This window comes from Pleurodeles waltl, chromosome 5, assembly GCF_031143425.1.
Source record: "Pleurodeles waltl isolate 20211129_DDA chromosome 5, aPleWal1.hap1.20221129, whole genome shotgun sequence".
NCBI lineage: Eukaryota > Metazoa > Chordata > Amphibia > Caudata > Salamandridae > Pleurodeles > Pleurodeles waltl.
This window is the reverse complement of record NC_090444.1, coordinates 652,051,174-652,073,303: the sequence shown is the minus strand read 5'-3', so window position 1 is coordinate 652,073,303 and position 22,130 is coordinate 652,051,174.

The following is a 22,130-nucleotide window of genomic DNA, read 5'->3' as shown; positions in this document are numbered from 1 at the left end:
GCAAAGCCTGATCTACTAAAATAGTCAGACAGGGCTTTGCATCAAAAAACAACACAGGCACAAACAAGAAGAAAAGTTTAAATTTCTCTGAACATTTTACACACTGTTTGTGTGCTGCACAGCACACATGCAATGTATGCAGTGTATAAGAATTTATCTAGACATACAATTATGTACTGGAATGGTATGTTTTCAGTTACAAATCTAATGCTAGACAGCACGCACACACCTTTGCACCATGGAACATAGGTTGCACATGATGCTAGGTAGGGTGTGTGCTAGTGCAGGGGTAGTAAATAGCAGCAGACCATTTTATTATTAAAAAATACATTAAAAAAAGAGAACAAATCAATATACAAGAGACCCTCAGCAGTAACAATCAATCGCTAAATAAAAAGGTATTTGGTAGTTTCCTGAAAAGATTAGATACCTGACGTAGGTAGAGAGGCAGCTCATAAAATCATAATTGCCAAATAGCTGAAAAAACGGCCATCCCTAGTCTTGAGATGAAACCTAGTGGTTTTAAGAAATATTACTTCCTCTGATCTAAGAAAGGGAGATGGCAAATAGGGACAGGGTTTTTTACATAAATAGTTGGGAGCAACTTTATGAAAAGAACCAAATGCAACTGCCAAAGCTGCAAAAGTACTGAGTTTCTTGATAGGGCGGCAATGTGGTTCTTTTAGGCAAGCTTGTACAGAGTGGAACCTTCAGAATCCGAGTAGTATTGGCATTTGGACAACTTGCAAGTGCTTAATGAAACAGATAGGGAAGCCCCAAAACAGTGCGTTTGCATAATCAAGTCTGGTATTAATAGCTGCATGTACTATGATTTTCCGGGATTCTGGTGGAACCAGCTATAGAGGCTTCTTCCAAGTGCAAATAGGAGAAATGCACAACCCTGCTACTGATGTAATAAGGGTTTGGAATGAAAGTCATCAAACGTAACCCCAAGATTGTTTTCCTACTGATGAGTGGTGCCGGGCACAATTCAGCTGGCTACCAATCTCGTTTTTTAAAGAACTGTAGCGCAGACAGTTCTTTTTCATCCATTTCACCAACTCCAGTTGATAGTTCGTAAAGGCCTGCTGCCCTGCTGTTGAGTTCTTGCCCAGTAAAATAACACAATGAGTGTCATCCATAATGGTTATAATCCAAATGACAAAGGCTTCAACAATGGAGGCCGAAGGTGACATATACCCATTAAACAGCGTAGAACTCATAAAGCAGGACTCAGGGATGACCATGCAGAATCTCCATATTTAAGAGATTTTGGAGGGAAAGGAAAAGGTGCCAGTTGTCTGATTGCACCTTGTCTGAAATATAAGACTGGAACCACTGCAGGGCAGTGCCACCCACACCAATGTTGGCCAGTCTGGCCAGACGTATTTGATGTGAGATGGTATTGAATGCTGCCAAAAAATACAAAAGGATTAGGGCAGCGCTCTGACCCTGATCAAGATAGGTCTTCATTGATTTGGAGACCTCCATCATGGTTGTTTCAGTACTATGTCTGGGGTGAAAACCGACTTGTGAAGGATGCAATAACTCATGCTGTTCCAGAAATGTATTTAGTTGCTGGTTTACTAGCTTCTCAAGCATTTTGGAAGTGGCTGGTAACAGAAAGGTCTAAAATTGTCCAGCTTGATGGGATCTGCCATGGGTTTTTCGAGCACAGGAATCACAGTTGCCTGTTTCCAGTCCTTTTTAGTACTCCATAGGCCAATGAGGCATTAAAGATATTATAAAAAATAAGATTAATGATCTCAATGGCTGAGGACAAAAGACTGGGCAGGGTTGAGGGACCGTCGGTGAACCCAACGGGCACTGCAAAATAGTATCTCTGGATTCTCTTAATGAGATCCCATTAAAACCAAGTAGCAAACTGGAGACTTCACTGTGACATTTCTGGTATTAAGATCAGAAGAGATATCAGCCCCAGCTTGAGTGAAACCTTGATGAATATTGTCCACTTAACGCTTAAAAAAAGCTGACAATTTATTTCACAGTTCTTTTAAAAAATACACCAGCTATTTTCCCGAGGCTTTCTAATGTTTCTGATGGCAGCCAGCGCTGCATATACATGGTCCTCATGTTTAGCATATCTGTCAATTCTTGAACGTCAGTAAGCCGTGAATGGAGGGGCAGCTGGGTTTCAATGTTCCACGATATCCCCTTTTAGCAACTACAGTTCCAATTCAAACCAGGGTGCGTTCCCCCTGTGAACCCACTAGGGCTTCCATAATCCGAAGCAACGAAACCCAGGGCAATGGGTCAACACACCTCCCTAGTATTCTTGAAAGGGCAGTAAATATTTTCCCCAATTGATAGTTATCAACGGCCAGCCACGCCACCATATGGCAGAAGTCTCCTTCTCTCTCAGGGCAGTGGAAGCACCTGAGTTTTGGAAGCTTCTCGGCACGCCATAGCCGCTTTGATGTAAAGTAAGTAGCAAGAAGATATTTAAGTTGAATGAGTCAAAGGCATATCAGAATAAAGAGCACCACAGGACCATACAATAATCTCTCAAGTCACAGTCATTTAGTAAATCCACCCACTCTTTATGATGGGCAAGGCCACGGCTCAGCTGTGAGTATTGGTACAACTGGGTTTTGGGCTGGTCGTACTCAATCTGCAGGTTCTGAAAGGATTTCATTTGCCTCCATCTCAGACATCCCCTATCTTTCTTATGCCAATTAGACCCCATCTACCAAAGTCTTTAAGTTGCCCAGAATTCTCCAACCACTGACTCATCCAGGGGAGTGTCTCTAACGTTCCTTGCTGTCCCATCTAATCTAATATAACACCAATCTCTATGCATGCAGTACTTTCCTGGTGGCCTCTGCAAGGCACGGAGTTTGGGGGAACCATAAAGGAATCCCAAGACATTTTTGACACATGGTTGCTACTTTCACAACAAAGGCAGGATCATCCCATCCCCCATATAGCGCATTGTTTGTCACCGGATTCTAAACTGCCCAGAAATACAGGCTTCAAATTAGCCATGCACATGCCAACATCAAATGTCGAGTGCACACACTTGCCAAATGCCAGTCAGGCGGGTAGGCTGGTCTGCCCACAAGAAGGACTGAACTTTGGCAAGCAGTTGCCAGAATCAGCACTGGGGAATGAGAAATCAAATGTTCTCGAGGACATATAGGAGTTTCTGTAAAGTTATCAGATGGAACAGAGTTACCCCACCCAGGACATTATGCAGACCCTCAGGGCCATGTTTATATTTTTTGATGCAAAATTGCGCTAACGCAGTTTTGCGTCAAAAAAATTAGCGCCGGCTGACGCCATTCTGAAGCACCATGTGGGCGCCGTATTTATTCAATGATGTTAGCCGGCGTTAGCCGCCGGCGCTGCCTGGTGTGCGTGAAAAGAAATGACGTACACCAGGCAGCGCCGGCGTAGGGGAATATGGAGCTTGGGCGCCAAAAAATGGGGCAAGTCAGGCTGAGGCAAATTTTTCGCCTCAACCCTTTTTGCGCCATTTTTTTCGACTCCCAACCCCAATTGAAATGATTCCTGTCTTAGCAAAGACAGGAGTCATGCCCCCTTGCCCAATGGCCATGCCTAGGGGACTTCTGTCCCCTGGGCATGGTCATTGGGCATAGTGGCATGTAGGGGGGCACAAATCAGGCCCCCCTATGCCACAAAATTTTTTAAAAAAAAATACTTACCTGAACTTACCTTAATGTCCCTGGGATGGGTCCCTCCAGCCTTGGGCGTCCTCCTGGGGTGGGCAAGGGTGACAGGGGGGGTCCCTGGGGGCATGGGAGGGCACCTCTGGGCTCCTTACGAGCCCACAGGTCCCTTAACGCCTGCCCTGACCAGGCGCTAAAAAACGGCGCAAAAGCGGCTGGACGTCATTTTTTTTGACCTGCCCACTCCCGGGCGTGAATTTTGCCCGGGAGTGTAAATACGGCGCACATGCCTCGGAGTCAATTTTTTAGACGGGAACGCCTACATTGCATATCATTAACGCAAAGTAGGTGTCCACGGTAAAAAATGACGCAAACTCCATGGACTTTGGCGCTAGACGCGTCTAACGCCAAAGTATAAATATGGAGTTAGTTTTGCGTCGGAATTGCGTAAAAAAAACGACGCAATTCCGGCGCGAACAGAGTATAAATATGCCCCTTAGTCCATTTATCAAGATCTGCTTAGGTTTTAGTTATTAACTGTTCTAGATTAAGGGTCCAAGTAGGATTAGACTCTAGTGCAATATGCATCCCTAAATATTGAAAGCTAAATTGGTGTATTAGCTAACACATTTGCCAGTTCACATCCCCAGTATCACCTTTCAGTGGGACCAGAAGGCATGTAGACCAATTAACCTACAGGACTAAAGCCTCTCTGTAAATCTGAAGCATTTGGATGAGAAGAGGATTCTGATGAACAGCTGAGAAACAACAGGATGTAATCTGGATAGAGGGCAATCCTGTCCTCCAAACTTACTCCCTAGTTCAATCCTCGCATCACATTGAACACACGCCGCCAGGTGTTCCGTGGCGAGTGCAAATCAGAGAGGTGAACGAGGCAACCTGCCAAGTACCTCTGTGGATCCACAACGTGGGAAAGAGACATGCATACAGTACCCGGACGTAGGACAAGAACCTAAGTCAAAGTCCATCTTTTGCAACACCTCCTCAAGGAATGTTCAGTCCAGCTAATCAAATACCTTTTCAAAATCAATTAAGCATCAGGGCACTGGAACCTGGAGATTGTGTAATCATGCAAGAGTCATATAGACTCTGCGTATGCAATGTCAGGGGCTTTGTTGTGGAATATGCCATCATTGGTTCAGATGAACCAGTTGTGTGATGACAAGAAGCGGTCTCTGGCAAGACCTTAGCAAAAGTTTAGTTTCTCCATTTATAAGGGAGATTGTGCGATATGAGGTACACCGGTCAGGAAATCGACTTAATTTGTGTATAACCACAATGGTCGCCTTGTCCTGTTCAGGAGAGAAACCACCCTTCCTAATTGATTCTTAGCACACATTTGAAAGGAAAGGTAGAAACAGAGGTCTGAATCTATGCCAATATTCAGTCAGGTAGTCATCAGGTCCTGATGTCTTACACAGCTTCATATCCTTTAGGGTGTTTTCTATCTCAGCCTGTGTAATAGGTTGTTCAACCACCTCTTTATTAGAGGGATCCAGTGGCAACATCTGAAGGTCTGCCACTATAGGGGCAAGGAGCTCTTGAGCTGGGCTCTTTCTTTCCCCATATAGGGGGCAGCAGTAATCTGCAAAGGTAGCTGCAATATCATTTGCAGCAACAACTCATTTCCCAGTATCATCTAGAAGACAAGAAACCGTACAGTTTGCAAAGTTCCAAGTTGCCAGCCTCTATAACAACTTACCAATTAATGAATCAAAGCATTTGTAAAGTGCACTACTCACCCGTGAGGGTCTGAAGGTGCTGAGGGGAGGGGGAAGCGGGGTAGCTGCTACTGCTCGAACAGCCATGTCTTGAGGTGTCTCGTAAAGGTTAGTAGGTCCTGTGTCTGTCGCAGGTGGATAAGAAGAGTGTTCCACGTCTTAGCGGCGAGGTGGAAGAACAATTTGCCACGTCGTTCTGTGAATGTGTGGGATGGTGGTGAGGGCAAGGTCAGTGGAGCAAAGCTGTCAGGTCGGGGTGTAGAAGGTGAGCCCTCTTTTGAGGTATTCTGGTCTGGTGTTGTGCAGTGCTTTGTGGGTGAGGAGTTTGAACGTGATTCTGTTGTTGACGGGGAGCCAGTGCAATTCTCTCCGGTAGGTTATGATGTGGCTGTGGCGGGGATGTCCAGGATGAGCCGTGCGGAGGCGTTCTGTATATGTTGCAGTCTTTTCCGGCGCTTGGCCGTGGGTCCTGCGTAGAGGGTGTTGCCGTAGTCCAGTCTGCTGCCTGCAAGGGCTTGAGTGACCGTCCTCCTGGTTCCGTTGGGAATCCATTTGAAGATCTTCAGAAGCATGCAGAGGGTGATGAAGAAGGAGGAAGAGATGGTGTTGACTTGCTGGGTCATTGCTAGCAATGAGTCCAGGATGAACCCCAGATTGTGTGTGTGGTTGGTTGGTGTCGGTGCGGTTCCCAGTGTGGCAGGCCACCAGGATCGTCCCAGGCAGAGGTGGTGGAGCCGATGATGAGGACCTCAGTTTTGTCAGAATTCAGTTTCAGGCATCTTTTCTTCATCCATTCGGCGATGGCCTTCATTCCTTCGTGGAGGTTTGTTTTGGCGGTGTCAGGGTCCTTGGTGAGGGAGAGGATCAGCTGGGTTTCATCAGCGTATGAGACGATGTTGAGGTTGTGTGATCGGACAATGTTTGCGAGTGGAGCCATGTAAACATTCAAGAGGGTTGGGCTGACGGGTGACCCCTAGGGTACGCCGCAGACAATCTCGGTGGCTTCAGAGCAGAATAGAGGGAGGACGACTCTCTGGGTTCTGCCGGTGAGGTGATCCAGTCCAGGGCTCTGTCGCGGATCCCTGCATCGTTGAGGCGTGAGCATTGGGTGTGGTGGCAGATGGTGTCAAAGGTGGCCGAGAGGTCCAGGAGGATGAGGGCCGCGGTTTAAGCTTTGTCAAGTAGGGTCCTGATATCGTCAGTGGTGGCGATGAGGGCAGTTTCGGTGCTGTGTTTGCTGTGGAATCCGGATTGAGACAGGTCCAGAGAGTTGTTCTCCTCGAGGAAGCGGGTCAGTTGTTTGTTGACAATTATCTCAATGACTTTTGCTGGGAAGGGGAGCAGGGAGATGGGCTGGAAGTTTTTGAGGTCCTTTGGGTCCGCCTTGGGTTTCTTGAGGAGGGCGTTGATCTTGGCGTGTTTCCAGCTCTCCGGGAAGGTAGTGGTCTCAAAGGAACTGATGATGATCTTATGGAGTTGGGGTGTGATGACGGAGCTCGCTTTGTTGAAGATGTGGTGAGGACAGGGGTCGGATGGTGAGCCGGAGTGGATAGTGTTCATGATTTTGATGGTGTCATCGTCGCTGATGTGGGTCCAGGAGAGCAGGAGGCTGGTGTGGCTAGGGGGCAGTGAGTCTGTGGTGTTGGTGGTTGACGGGGGGTTCTGGGTATTGAAGCTGTCATACAGCCCCCATTTAAAAACTCTTCTGCCCGAGGCCATTCGACATTAACATGCCTCTTTTAGAGAGAGCTGTCAAAGGGAGGCCCTGTCCATTTCTAGATGACAAAGCACCTGCTCAGCGTGTTGTCCATGATTTCTCTGTTATATTAAGCTCCAGATCAGAAATCTCTGTATATTTCCTATCATTTACCCTTCAGACAGAAGCAAGCTATCCCTTGCATGACTGCTTTCCAAGCTGCCCATAATATGGCAGAGAATTCAACTTTATCTTTGTTCACGCCCATTATGGGCTGTAGTTCGTGCTCTAGGAACCTTGTGAAATGTTAATCAACTAGGAACCAGGCACTGAGGGGCAGTATTTTCAGCATCTTTTACTCGCTGCCAGGGTTTTACACATCATTGACAAATGGGAGACCATGGATTTGATCTCCCTCACTGTGTCTTCGTGCTCTGGCATGAGACCCTCAGCTTCCATAACCCTGCCCACCTTATTGTGGACGTCCTGCCGGAGGAGGAAAATGTCGACCCCCACTTGTCTCAGTCTTAGTCTCCAGAGCAGCCCTGAAAGCCCGGACAACCTGAAGACTGGCAGCTGTGTCCCCAGTCACCAGAAAACAGACAGGCTGGGTTCCCCCTCCTGTAGTCCCCTGTTGACTTGATGTAGGGGCTGTGAATTTGTCAATTTCAATTTGTGCCTGGGAAGAAGAGTCATGTTTGTTACACCCCATTATCCCAACTCAACACTGAGGGTCGCAATCCCTCACCTGGTACACTAGCATGGGAAAGTCTTTATAGGTATCAAAACTTGTAAAAGAAGCTCAAGGCCAGCCAAGCCAGGGATCGATCAATTCCCTTCCCCATGGATCAATAAATATCAAGGGTGTCTCACTTTCCCCCACATAAGCAGATAGTCAAAATTGATAATGAATGTCCCCGTATTTCTCAGGAGTGCCCTTGGAGGTGTAGCAGCAGACCAGGCCCAGCAGCTAGCTCCATCTGTCTCCTTCTTATGATGGATTGGGCTCGCTCTCAAAAGGGATCAATGAATGGCACTCTGGACCCTTCAGGGCCAAGCCACTTCGGTATTTCCCAAGGGGGGAAGGCGGCACCTGGACTTAAGCTGTCATTCCAAGTTGGAAAGAGGCGTGAGGAACCAGCATGACTAGCCTGTAGAGGAAGCATGGTCACCAGATCAACAATCTGACTGTCAGTGTGGCTTGAAGGATCAGACACATGCCATTTTATTTTATAAGATCGATCAGCTCTGGATCAGGGTCTTCTAGGCCTAAGGAGTCAGGAACAAAGACTGATAAGCAAGCTGTTTCCAAACACTATTCCCGTCCACTTCAAATTCTTCTGGTCCCTGGATATTATATACTTCCGGAGGGTCCAGAACTGAGCACTCACTTCCTCTAATTCCAGATGTCACACACTGACAACTTGGGACCTTTGGAGAGGAGTCATGCCCCAAGGCCACAGTGATGGTGTTGCCCATGCTAGACAGCACTGGTCTCTCTGTGCATCTGGAAGAGATCAATACTGGTGAAGCAAAAGCAATAAAAAAGAGGAGGGGGTCAGGTCCTAGTCACCCTCTCTCTCAGAGGGCTCTTTTTAAGTGTCTTTGTGGATGGATGTGATTAGGGGGTTGCCAGGGTGGGAGGATGGTTTGGGGGCGGGTCAGATAGGTCAAGGGGGTGAGCCCATCCACACCCATAGGCCCTCAGACCGGGAGTCAGAGAAAGGTACCATCAACCCTGGGCTACCTCCTCCCCTCCGCACCCTAGACTGACCTCAATTGGCGTTCCTGGTGGGGCTAAAATCCTCAGCTGGGACCAGCAGCAGGCACCAATAATGTTTGCCACACTGTGCAGCAGGACTCCTGTAGAAGGGTGGTCCAGGTCATTTCAGTCTCAGGTGGTGTTCAACTCTGGTTCCAGTCAACTCTGCTGCCTCTCTTCAGGATGGGGTGGGGGTTTATGGGGTAGATCCAGCTATGCAAGCCGGTAGTACCCACATCTAGATCAGCGGGTGGCAGAATGGTCCTGGGCAGGCTGCTCCATCCCAGTGGAACTGTGCAGGTCCCTTGCGAGCTCGCCCAGCCTTAAGGATGCTTTCTTCACTTTGATAGGATCCTGGCTCCAGTCCTAGCCATGGGTCCCATCCGGGCAGTGATGCTCTAGGGCGCAGTTGTTGAATCATCAGCACTGAAGAAGGGCTGGCTGGGAGCTCAATAAATTTGACTCTGCACCACTTTCTCCTCTTTGCACAGCCATGTGAGAGAGTAATCCTTCCACCCAACTCTAAATCAGGGGCGATTATACAGACTGAGGAAAAATCAATTGCAACTCCATCAAAGACTAACACTAAAGAGTATATGCTACATTTAAAATTGTAGATTTTGACAAAATACATGTAACTGAAAGTGTCTCCCCAAAACTTTGTGAGATATCTACTGTAACCGGCTGAGTTGTATTTGTGGATTTATTTCTGTTAACCAATGGAATTTTACAACTAAATTGAGTTTATATAGTGAGTATGTTGCACTCCATTACACTATTAGGACAATTTTGTTCTAGTGATTTGAGAAGTCCAGAAAAACCAATGAAGGTGGATTTGATTTTTTCTCAGGTTTAGGTTACTTTCAATAATTCCTGAGGTTTATCTCACATATCGAGCCATGTTGAGGTAATAAAAATAAAAGATGCTGGCGTTTTGTAATTTTCCTTTCCTAATTCATGAGTCTACCACAGTTCCAACTTCAAACTCATGTTCCCATCAACCACTACCACTGGAGGGTTCTGCCAGCATGAATAAGCTGGCTTATTCAAGGGCATCACTTCTGTAGAAGCTGTAACTGGTGAGGCACTGACCCAAGAATCTGCAAGACTTTAAAGGACCTAATAAATGGGGGGTGAATTTTGGATAACCGGTATTTTCAATACCATACAGTATCTTCTTTGTTTTATCTTGGAGCTGGCCACCTATGCCTGCCTGCAAATCTTCTCTGATCAACTTTTGCCGTTTCTAACTGCAAAACCATTTTTTCCTGCATATCACCAATATGCTGCATCAGGTATTGGACAGAGACAATCGACTTTGGGTGTGATTATGATATTAGCAAATGGGATACTCTTTCACAAATGTGATGGATATCCCGGCTGCATCATCACAAGTTCAATAGGATATAATGGAACTTGTAATACAGCAGATGGGATATCTGTCATGTTTGTGATGGAGTATCCCATACGCCAAGATCGTAATAAGAGCCTTTGTCTTAAACTGAGAGAGACAGGTTATATGGGGATGCCATAAACACAACAGACCGGATATAAACTAGAGCAATGTGGGTGGAGTGGCTGTAAGTGAATTTAGCAATGTGGGGTTTATTTCCCCCAATCATAAGGGCAGTTTATCAGATACCATCAGTGATATTGCTCCAGGTTCTGACTTACTCTTTCTGGGTGGGCATTTGTTAAGGGGTAATGATTAAAGGATTTGTAATTAATGATACCTTGAGTGAGGAATTAGACTGCTGCTTTTTGGGTGGGGGGGGGGGCTGGTCAAGCCAAAGCTACAATCCCTTGCAGGGTGAACCACAAAAAGTCACTAAATTAACCTCTGCATAACCCTGGGTAGCTTGGCACAAAAAAGCAGCCAGGCTTAACTTAGAGGCAATATGTAAAGCATTTATGCAGCACACAAACAGTAATAACGGGAAAACACAACACAGGAAAAAAATCCAAAACCAATTTAGAGAAATAAAGTACATTTGAATAAATTATTTGACACCAAAACAACAAAAATCCAATCGGTAGAACTGGAGCAATTAATTATTAAAGTTTAGGGTTCTAAATATCGCCTAAAAGATCAAAGAGCCAACCACAGAAAACTGGTTGTGCGAGACCGGGTCAAAGTCAAAAGTTAAGGCCGTCCGCAATGGAACACAATTTGGATACAAGAAGTGGAGTGGGCCAGGTCACTGTTTACCTTCGGACTGAGAAAAGTTGTTGAAGAAAAATGTCTCAAAGGGAAACATTTTGTGGGACAAGGCTGCAGGAGTGTCAGAGGAGGAAGCATCCTCAATGAATGGCCACCGTGAAGATTTTTACCTTTAGACTTAGCCTCTGAAATGGAAGTTGAAACTATCCAGTAGCACGAAGCAGAGGGCTGTAGCCGAAGACAGTTCCACAAGGTCAGACACCCCTTTGGCGAAGGACTGCTGAAATGGATTTGCTGCAGACAACAACATAGTGGGAGTCAATCCGACAGGCAATGCACCTTGGGCAGATAGGCGAGCAGGTTGGTCCCGGTTTTCTCCTGATTCTCACAGCACTTTCTGGCCAAATTCTGTGTAAGTCTTCAGTTTTGGATAATGGCCATCTGGACACCTTTAGTACACAACTAAGGGATCAGGAGTGGATGGTTACCTCTTGGGGGTTCAGGACTCAAGCAGGATGGGTCCAGGTGGGGTTCAAAGAGGTGGAAGCCTTTTATGCCCTTGTGACTCTGTACAGGAGGCCAGCAAACTAGCCTTCAAAGTCACTTCTTGTAGTCCTAGGTGCAGGTGTTGATGTAGGGCTGGCCTCTGAGGACTCCAGGCAGCAAAGCAGTCTTTCCAGGTACAGCAGCAGACGGGCAGAGTACACAGCAGGTCACAACAGCAGGCAGTCCTCTGGGAGTCCTTCCAAAAGTCCAGTGGTGAACTGAAGAGTGGGCAGAAGGTCCTATTTTGATACCCTTGTGCCCTTCTTCTGGAAGGTGGAAGAAGTTTCTCAAAAGGTGCTTTTAAGTGCTTGGAATTTCCTGGCTCCCCTGCCCTGGTTTCAGGTTGGCTGCAGTGACAACACTGGGCTGTAGGCCTTTTGTGTGGAGACAGGACACAGCCTACTCAAGTGTGATGAGGGCATGCTTAACTCTGCATCCTGCTAATGGATGGCTCATTGAGACACACCTAATCCCAATTGTATCATGGTTTGGGAGGAACTCATAAAGTCTAACTGTCAGCTACACCCAATCCTGTGATCCAAGACAGAATGCATGTACAAAGTACTAAGGGCAGGAAAATGCCACCTTTCTAAAAGAGGCAATTTCAAAATTGCAATGAAAAATTGAACTTTACTATTAAAAATAATTTATCATTTCATTTTCATAGGCACCAAACAGGACATATCCACCTCCTATCAATTAGGAATTACAGCTTATTAAAGGTAATAAGGAATCCCCAATGTTACTGTTAGACCTGTCAGCTCTTGGCGTGGTTTCCCCTGTCTTTTTGGCTTCTGGACACCTGTTTTTGATCCTGGGCTGAATTTTATTTTAGCTGGCTTTAGGACTCTGGCCACATTACCACTGCTGATTAGTGCTAAAGTGCAAGTGCTCCCTGTCTAAATGGTACTGGTGATTGGATTATCCATGATTGGCATAATTGATTTACTAGTAGGCAGGGTTGGTTTCTCTTATAGGGCTGAGGGGCTGTGCCCCTCTAATATTCCTACACATTCATATTAAAAAATATTTAATAGATCAATTTGTTTAGAGATATAATCTTATCTCTAAACAAATTGATGCATTTAAGTCTGGACTGTCTGTCCCTTCCTGCCTGGCCCACCTAGATTTGAAGCATGTGATGGAAGCCAGACAGTAAATCAACTTTCTACACTGTGACGCATGACGCAGGACTGACTGTCTATGGCAGTATCCACTATAGACCAGTGTCGCTTTTAGTGTCATGATTTTGGGTGTCAGAGTCTTCATCCTTGTGTGAGGGCAGCCATCTGTCATTAACAGGCATAGATCCCACCCTTTTCCCATTTGTCACGCGGTAGGAGTGGATGCAAGCACGTGTGATTAAGTGCCTCGTCTTCTGTAATGGTAAGTGTTATAATGCTAACCTTGTGTTATTTTAATTGTACTAAGACCCCTTAACACGCTAACCTCCCCCATGTGAAACCCTAGGCCCTGGCTGCAGATCACTGGCTGCTTTAGAAGTGGAGCTGCTGTATTTGTTCCTCATATAACTGTTCCAAAAGATGAGCAGGGTTCTTGTTCCCTTGCGAAATTGATCCAAATATCCGAGTGAAGCGCAAGGAGAGAAATACCTGCTTACAATAAAGGCAGTTATCTGCTGCAAGGCATTACAACTGGCCCTACATTTATACCCTTAACATTAATGCTAGAAACATGGATTGATATGCATAGAATGAATGGTAAAATATGTGTAATGTTTGTCAACCATTTAGTTCCTTCTTTTTCACATGTTTTACTTAATGTTGCATTCCCCAAGAGAGTTAGCTGTTTCATCATGCTGTGTTTCTATGCATTATATTACACTTGCATAGTGCATACTTTGACTCGTTGCAGGTGTTTATGAGAGATTTGATGGAGAACACTGGTGCTGAGGGTGAAGGCAAAGCAAAGTGCCAGGCACTGAATTGGTAACTCTGCAGAGCACACAGAACAATGGTCGTGTATTACAGTTGTTAATGAAATTCAGTGTAAATGTGTGTGAAGGGGTGCATAGAGGTCAATATATTTAGAAGTAAAAGTGCTTAAATGTGAATGAGTGCAATGTATGTTTGGGGTGGTAAAATGAGTGAGACATTAGGGAGTGCATTCAGGGTAGAGGGAAAATTGGGTGCTGAAGAGGAAAGAGAGGAGGTTGAAAATGTGCAGATGTATGAGATGTGAAGAGAAAAAGGGCATACATATCTAATGTAAAGCACACATAACTGAAGGCTGTCCTCCTTCCATAGGCATCAATAATATATAATTCACAGTGCCACAATTTCAGGATTTAAACGTTTCCAATGTTAATTATTATTGGCCAATAGCTCTTTTATCTTAAACAGCTAACAACTATTGACAAAGCCAATAGTACTGACAGGTTTTAGGTGTATGTCAGTTGTTGCATGAGATTTCTGGATGCAATAACATCTCAGAGAGAAACCAAAATACAGGCCGGGTGGCACACTTTGGGAATCACAGAAATGTATTTCACATGTTCCCTTTTAGAGAGCCCCCACTTTTTTCATCTCACTTAAAGATCTGTCTGCACATATTTCTGTATGACTGATTGCAGCCAGCAGATGTGGGTGCTTCCTGATGCCTGGTTAGGGCATTTTCTTCCAAAGTTGATGCTTCATGCAGTGCAAGACACAGGGCTGTGCAGTTTTATCTGCCAGTTCGACCAGGCAAGTGCACTCACTTGCATAGCCCAATCCTTCCATTTTACTACATGTAAGTCACTCCTAAGGTAGGCCCAAGGCAGCCCCATAGGCAGGGTTCAGTTTATTTAAAAGGTAGGACATGTACTGGTGTGTTTTACATGTCCTAATAGTGAAATACTGCTAAATTCGGGGTTCACTATAGAAAGGCCTATTTCTCCCATAGGTTAACATGGGGATTGGCTTGAAATATCTTTTAAGTGTAATTTTCCATTGGGAGCACATAGAGATTTGGTGTTTGGGGTCTTGGAACTCACAACTTAAAAAAACTTATTTTGGTAAAGTTGGTTTTTAAATTGTAAGTTCAAAAACCTCTTACAAAGTAGGCATTTTCTTGCTTAACCATTCTGTGCCTCTGCCTGTCTATGGAATACACTTCTTGGTCAGGATGACAGTTAGGCTGTTTGTGTGTTCCCTGAAGAAGAAAATCCACGCAAAATGTGTTGCGTTACGATTCATGCAGTGCCAGCCTCATGGCAGAAGAGTCAACACAACCCCTGTTTCAGCATGGATCCATCAACACACTGCGCCGGATTTTCCAGACATCGTCCCCATGCGTCATTTTATCATCAACCCCGCAGCACAGTAAGGAACCAAGGCATCGTCTCACTTGCGAAGAAAGAATCGACGCATTGCTTGCTTTTCCAACGCACCATCTCCTTTGCGGCCCGCATCGTCTTTGTTTTTGACGCATCCCTGTTACTTTGTGTTAAAAAGATACAACCATTGAATCCTATGGATTAAGACTCATTTAAAAAGAGATATCTTTACTTGTGTATGTTGGATTTTTGTTGTTTCGATCTTGTTTTATTCAGATAAATATTGCCTATGTTTCTAAACTGGTGTGGAGTACTTTTGTGGTGTTTTTACTGTGTAACTGCGTATGTGTGTGTGTACAAATACTTTACACATTGCCTCTGAGATAAGCCTGGTGAACAGTTACTTACCTTTGGTAACAAGTGATATGGTAGAGACTCTATCTAGCTGCAGATTCCTTACCTTAGAATTCCCTGGCGTCAGCTTTGAATCTGGAATTTTTCTGCTGGGCAGTACCCTGCGCGTGCCATCAGGTGGCGTTGTTCAGCTCCGCGTGTATCGTCCGGCTCCTCGTGGTGTCGTCAGCATCGTTGGAGCCATCTGTGACATCATCATGGTCTTCTATATAGTCACCACCCCAGCGTGTGTACGTCAGTTCTTTTCCACAACTTCCCACGCCAGAAGCGCAGAGTCATGGAAGAACCAACTTTCTCTGATTATCTGTGCAAAATGACATGCCCTGAAAAAGGGTAAAAATCAGAAAATACAGAAAATATCTGCATAGCGGGGAGGCATGGGTGGGTGTAAGGAATCTGCAGCTAGATAGAGTCTCTACCAGATAATTAATTACCACAGGTAAGTAACTTGTTCATCTGATAGAGACTTCTAGCTGCAGATTTCTTACCTTAGAATAGATACCCAACCCATAACCTCCTGGTGGTGGGCTGCGGACATATACCTTATACAAGAAAGTCCTGTTGGACCAAGTGAGCAAAATGCCCATCTCTTCTCACCTGACTATCCAGGCAGTGGTGTCTTGCAAACGTGTGCAAGGAAGACCACGTTGCCGCCTGACAGGTGTCTAGGACCGGTACACCTCAAGCCAACGTTGTGGTAGCAGCTTTCCCCCTTGTAGAGTGAGCTCTCAAGCCCGCAGGAAGCTGCTTCTTAGCCAAAGCGTAGAAGATTTTGATACAGAGAACGACCCAGCGTGAAATGGTTCGTTTTTGAACTGTCCATCCCTTCTTTGCACCAACGTACCCCACAAAGAGTCAGTCATCTACCCGGAATTATTTTGTGCAGTCAAGGTAGAACAACAATGCTCTATTTGGGTCCTTATGGTGGAGACGCTCCTCTTCCTTAGAAGGATGAGGTGGAGCAAAGAAGGTGGGCAGGGTGATGTTCTGGCCCAGATGGAAAGAGGACATCACCTTACAGAGGAAAGAGGCACGAGTTCTGAGAACCACCTTATCAGGATATACTGTGAGATTCGGCAGTTTTGATGATGAAGCCTGCATCTCACTCACCCTCCTGGCAGATGTGATTGCCCCTAAGAAGGCTGTTTTGATGGTGAGCAGCCAGAGAGGACAATTATGTAGAGGCTCAAAAGGAGCACACATAAGAAATGTGAGCACCAGATTAAGGTCCCACTGGGGCATAACAAAAGGCATAGGTGGAAACATATGTACATGCCCTTTTAAGAAACTCTGTACAATAGGAGACTTAAACAAAGACTGTTGATCAAGCAGTCGAAGAAAAGCTGATAAGGGAGAAAGATAGCCTGTAAGAGTCCATAAGGTGAAACCCTTTTGGGCAAGTGTCAGAATGAAAAGAAGGATATTAGAAAGAGAAGAAGAAAGAGAATCAATAGACCTCTCTGTACAATATTATACAAAACGCTTCCAACGACAGGCGTAAACCGTCTTGGTAAAGGAACGCCTGGCTGCCAAAATTACATCACAGACTTGTGAGGAAGGTCATAAAACATCAACTGTCACCGCTCAACCTCCACGCATGATGTTGTAGAGTTGACAGGTTTGGGTGGAGAACCTTCCCCTACTGCTGTGACAGAAGATTCTCCCGAAGAGGCAACCTGATCGGAAGATTGATGCTCATTTTGAGAAGCTTTGGATACCAGACTCTCCGTGCCCAATCCAGAGCCACTAGGATTACTTGGGCCTGGCCATTCTTGATTTTCTTAAGAACTCTGGGCAGAGGTGGTATGGGTGGAAAGGCGTACAGTAGGCCTGAAGTCCACTTGCGATGAAAAGCGTCGCCTAGCGATAGTGGCCTTGGAAACTCCAATGCGCAGTACTGCTGACATTGCCCGTTCTCTTCGGAGGCGAACAGATCTAACCAAGGGTCTCCCCACTGCTGAAAGAGTCCTTGCACCACCTCCTGATGGAGATACCATTTGTGATCTGCTAAGCATTGAGGCTGAGTTAGTCTGCCCTAGCGTTCAGAGAATCTGCCAGGTGATGAACCAGGAGAGTTATGCCCTGCTGCTCCAGCCATGTGCAGAGACACAGAGCCTCTTGACAAAGGGTCCCCAACCCCACACCGCCCTGCTTGTTGCAGTACCACATTGCAATGGTGTTGTCTGTGAACACCTGCACTAACTTCTCTTTCACAACAGGAAGAAATGCTTTAAATGCTAGCCAGATCGCCCGGAGCTCCAATAAGTTGATATGGAGTCCGGAGACCCCTGATCTCTGCCTCTCCCAGATGGCCACCCCATCCCAGAAGTGACGCATCTGTCACTACTGTTAGATCTGGTTGGGGAAGGGAGAGGAGTCTGCCTTTGACCCAATCGCAGTTCACTAACCACCACTGCAGATCCTTTGCATTTCCCTCCGATATTTGAACCATGCCGGTAAGATTTCCCTGATGCTGTGCCCATTGGTACTTCAGGTCCCACTGCAGAGCCCTCATACGCCATCTGGCATGTTTGACTAATAGGATGCAGGAAGCCATGAGTATCAACAGCCTCAGAGTCTGTCTCACCAAAATCCAGGAGATGCCGAAACATCGGTATCATAACCTGAATATCCTGGACTCACTGCTTGGGAGGATAAACCCGTAACTGCACTGTATCCAGAACAGCTCCAATGAAAGGGAGCTTCTGAGGGGGAGTCAGGTACGACTTCGGCACGTTGATAGTGAACCCCAGCAAATGCAGGAGGTCTGCTATAGTCTGAAGGTGGGTGACGAGAGCCTGGGGCGTCAGAGCCTTCAACAGCCAGTGGTTGAGGTAGGGGAAGACTGAAATCCTTAGCCTGCGCAGATGAGCTGACACACGCCATCACCTTAGTGAACATCCAAAGGGCACTGGTGAGTCCGAAGAGAAGCACAGTAAACTGAAAGTGCTTGTAACCCACCTTGAACCACAAGTAACGCCTGTGGGAGGCAGGATGAGGATGTGCAAGTCCAGCGCTACCATCCAGTCTCCTTGGTCTAGGACAGACAAGACCTGAGCCAGATTGAGCATCTTGAATTTTCTCCTTTTTGAGGAATAGATTGAGATCCCTTAAATCCAAGATAAGATGAAGACCCTTGTTCTTTTTTGGAATTAGAAAGTAGTGGGAATAACAACCACTGCCCATGTCTGACATCAGGACCCTTTCTATGGCTCCCTTGGCCAAGACAGCCGTAACTTCCTTGTGGCGTAAGATCATATGATCCTCCATCAGCCATTCTTTTATCGGAGGGATAAAGGGAGGGAAAGACTGGAAGGGGAAGGGAATAGCCCTTCCGTATGATCTGCAAGACCCATTTGTCTGATGTTATGGACCGCCAGTGAGGAAGATGAAAATTAATCCTCCCTCCAACTGGATGGACATGGTCTTGCAGAACCATAGTAGGAGGGCTTGGGCGCTGAGGAAGAGGGAGGCTGGCTGGTGGCCGACCTCTGGCTACACCCTCTGGGTCTGAAGGTACCATGACCTCTTCCTCGCACGGGATGCTGTGAACCCAGAGGACGGTGGCTAACCTGTGGTTGGCGTGGTACCACGCTCCTCCCGAAGCCTCTGAAGGGGCGATAAACAGACTGTTGACGAGCCGGCGCTGAGAGGCCCAAGGATCTGGCCGTAGATCAAGAATCCTTGAGCCTCTCAAGCGCAGAGTCTGCCTTCTCACCAAAAAGGCGAGAACCATCAAAAGGCCGACTGGACATCCCCCAAAAAGACAGAGGTTCATAGCCAAGCGTGGCATCAGAGGGCCACTGTCGAAGAAATAACTCTGCTCAGAGAGTTGGTCATGTCCAAGCCACACCTGATGGTAAACTTGGCTGCATCTCTCCCATTCTTGACAGCTTGGGTGAGAGTGTCCCGTACACCCTCCGGGACCTGGGGCAGCACTTGTGCCACCGTATCCCATAAAGTATGGGAAAAATGGCCCAATAGGCAAGAGGTGTTTATGACCTCAATGCCAGGCTGGAGGAAGAAAACATTTTCTTTCCAAGTTGGTCCAGCCTCTTGGATTCCCTACTGGGGGAGCGGCACAGAAGGCACCACGGGAAGTGGAGGCTTGAACCACCAATCTTTCCGGGGTGGGGTGTTGGGCGAGGAAACTATGGTCATTTGGAGCTGGTCTATGGCGGCAGCCAATTGCCCTAATCAAAGGAGCCACTGTGCTGTGTTTGGACCACGTTCTCAGAAGGACATCTGTGAGGGCTTCATTGAAGGGTAACATCCGCTATGATGTAACAACCGCTGGCTGAAGCACCTCTGTCAGGAGATTAGTCCTGACTGGCACTGTAGGCAAGTCTAGGTCCAAGACCTCACCTGCCCTACGCACCATTGCATAAGATGCCCCTTCCTCCTTAGCCACAGCAGGAGGAGAGAGCATGTCAGCATCTGGAGAAGTATCCAGTCCACTGGCTTCCCCTAGATCCTCACACCAATCCTGTTCATGCTCCAATCCATATTCTAAAGGGTCCTCATACCCCTCCCACTCCTCTCTGTGCCTGGCTGTTCTGAATAAGCCTCAGGCACTGATCTGGGCCTAATCATTGCCGTTGAAGTCAGAAACGGCATTGTATGATGTAGTTTCGGCTCCGGATCAGCCGGAAAGAGAATGGGGCTACCACCACCAGTGGGCGCCGGAGGTGGAGGAAGTGTCGACACCGAGCCCGGCGCCAGAGGTGGCCAGTCCGGATCCGCTATTGGATCCTGGGATCCCCACTGGTGCCGAGGATGAAGCAGCCAGTGTCAAATCCGATGGAGCCCCTTCTGACCCCACGGGGCCCGAAGACCCACCCAAGGGTGCAGTCCGCTCAAAAACAAGGCACATAGCCGCGTAAAATTCTTCAGTTTGAGCGAGGGTCACTCCGGTTCCCGGTAAAGGGGGATGACACGGAGTCGGCCTTGGCGATGGCTCCGCAGAGCTGCGCTCCGAACATCGATGTTCCCCAGACACCTTGTCAGCCGACGGGCATGGCGAAGTCGAAGTCCACTTGGACTTCTTCTTCTTTTTGTGCCTCTCACCTGAATGCCCCGAAGACCTGGAATGCGAGGAAGATGACTGGGGCTCCTGGAGCGGTGCCGCAACCTCCTCCTGAAGCGGGACTGTGACCTCCTCAGAGTCGCACTGACCGAAGATGGCTGCCAAGCCTCTAGAAGCTTCAGAGATCTCTCTCAAGGACTTCGGAGGCATGGCTTGACAGTCGGAACACGACTTTGCCTCGTGGTCCTTCTCGAGGCTCTAGAGACAAACCAGGTGTGGATCAGTGACCGACATGGTGCGATGACATGCACCACATGGTTTGAATCCAGCCTTTCTCGAAGTCATTGCACAGACAATCGAAAAAAGTCTTGTTGAAACGTAAAAAAAAGGGTAGCTCTATCTGGACCTGCGCTTAATGGGCACGGAAGGAAAAGAACTGACATACGCGTACCGGGGTGGTGCCTATATAGAGGAACGTGACTTCATAGACGGCTCCAACGATGCTGACAACGCGGAGCTGGACGATGCACGCGGATCCGAATGACGCCACCCGACGGCACGCGCAGGGTACTGCTCAGCAGAAAAATTCCATATATGAAGCTGACGCAAGGGACTTCTAAAGTAAGGAATCTGCAGCTAGAAGTCTCTATCAGATTGCTTATGCCAAGCTACCAAGAGGGTGAGCAGGGGTTATTGTAGCTGTGAGGCTCCCTTACAATGACTAGAGTGAGGGTCTCGACTTAGACAGGGTGCAAACCACTGCCAACCCCATTTCTGACAGTTATCATATAGGAGGGGTAGGCCTCACAGTAGTGAAAAATGAATTTGGGAGGTCTTCATTACCACATTACCAGGACATATAAAACTTAAACGTACATGTCCTACCTGTTAATTACACAGCACTCTGCCCTATGGGCTAACTAGGGCCTTCCTTAGGGGTGACATATGTAATAAGATGGGAGTTTAACGCTTGCCTATGGGTTTTAAATGCCAAGTCGACATGGCAGTCAGATACTGTATACAGGCTGCAATGGCAGGCCTGGGACAAGTTTTAAGGTGCCATTGAAGTGGGTGGCAAAATAAGTGCTGCAGGCCCACTAGTAGCATTTACTTTACAGGCCCTGAGCATATGGTATACTACTCTAAAAGGGACTTATAGATAAATTAAATATGCCAAACAGGTATATGCCAATCAAACCATGTTTTAGGGAGAGAGCACAGGTACTTTAGCACTGGTTAGCAGTAGGCAGCTAGTACCATCACTGCCACCAAAGTAGTGGGGTCCATTCCATTCCTTAGATCAGGCCTCTTTCCCCAACCAAAGGAAAACTCTGTCCATACGTACAACAACCAGCAGAGGCCCCTGGCGGCAGCCAGCGCCATTAACCAGGCCCCAGGCTATCCAGGGGTCTCTGACCTCTGTGTTACTCAGTGTGTGGGGCAGTAGCCCAAGGAGTTAAGCACCCTTTCTTCCCTCACCTTCCCTCCAGTTCAGGGGCGGTATCCTTAAACTGGCCTCTCAGTACAGGGTGAGGCTGAACAAGAGTCAAGTGTGAGTCCTTCCTCCCCCTACCGTCCCATCTGGGCTTCTGGATCCTCCGTTTGGGAATGGTATGGCCAGATGTCTGAGCCTTCAGGGCACCTTGGGTGGCCACCCCACCTGGCTCTTCTATCACAGGTGGCAACTCATTCTCCAGAAGGCAGTCTGTGGGCATCTGTAGACTAGCTTGACCCTTATTTGGGCCACCTCCCTACCCCACTCCAGGGATACCAGGGCCATGGGGCGGACAGAGACCTGATCCTGGGTTACCCTACACACCTGACCGGTGTACTTCTTTGATGAAATCAGCCTTTCT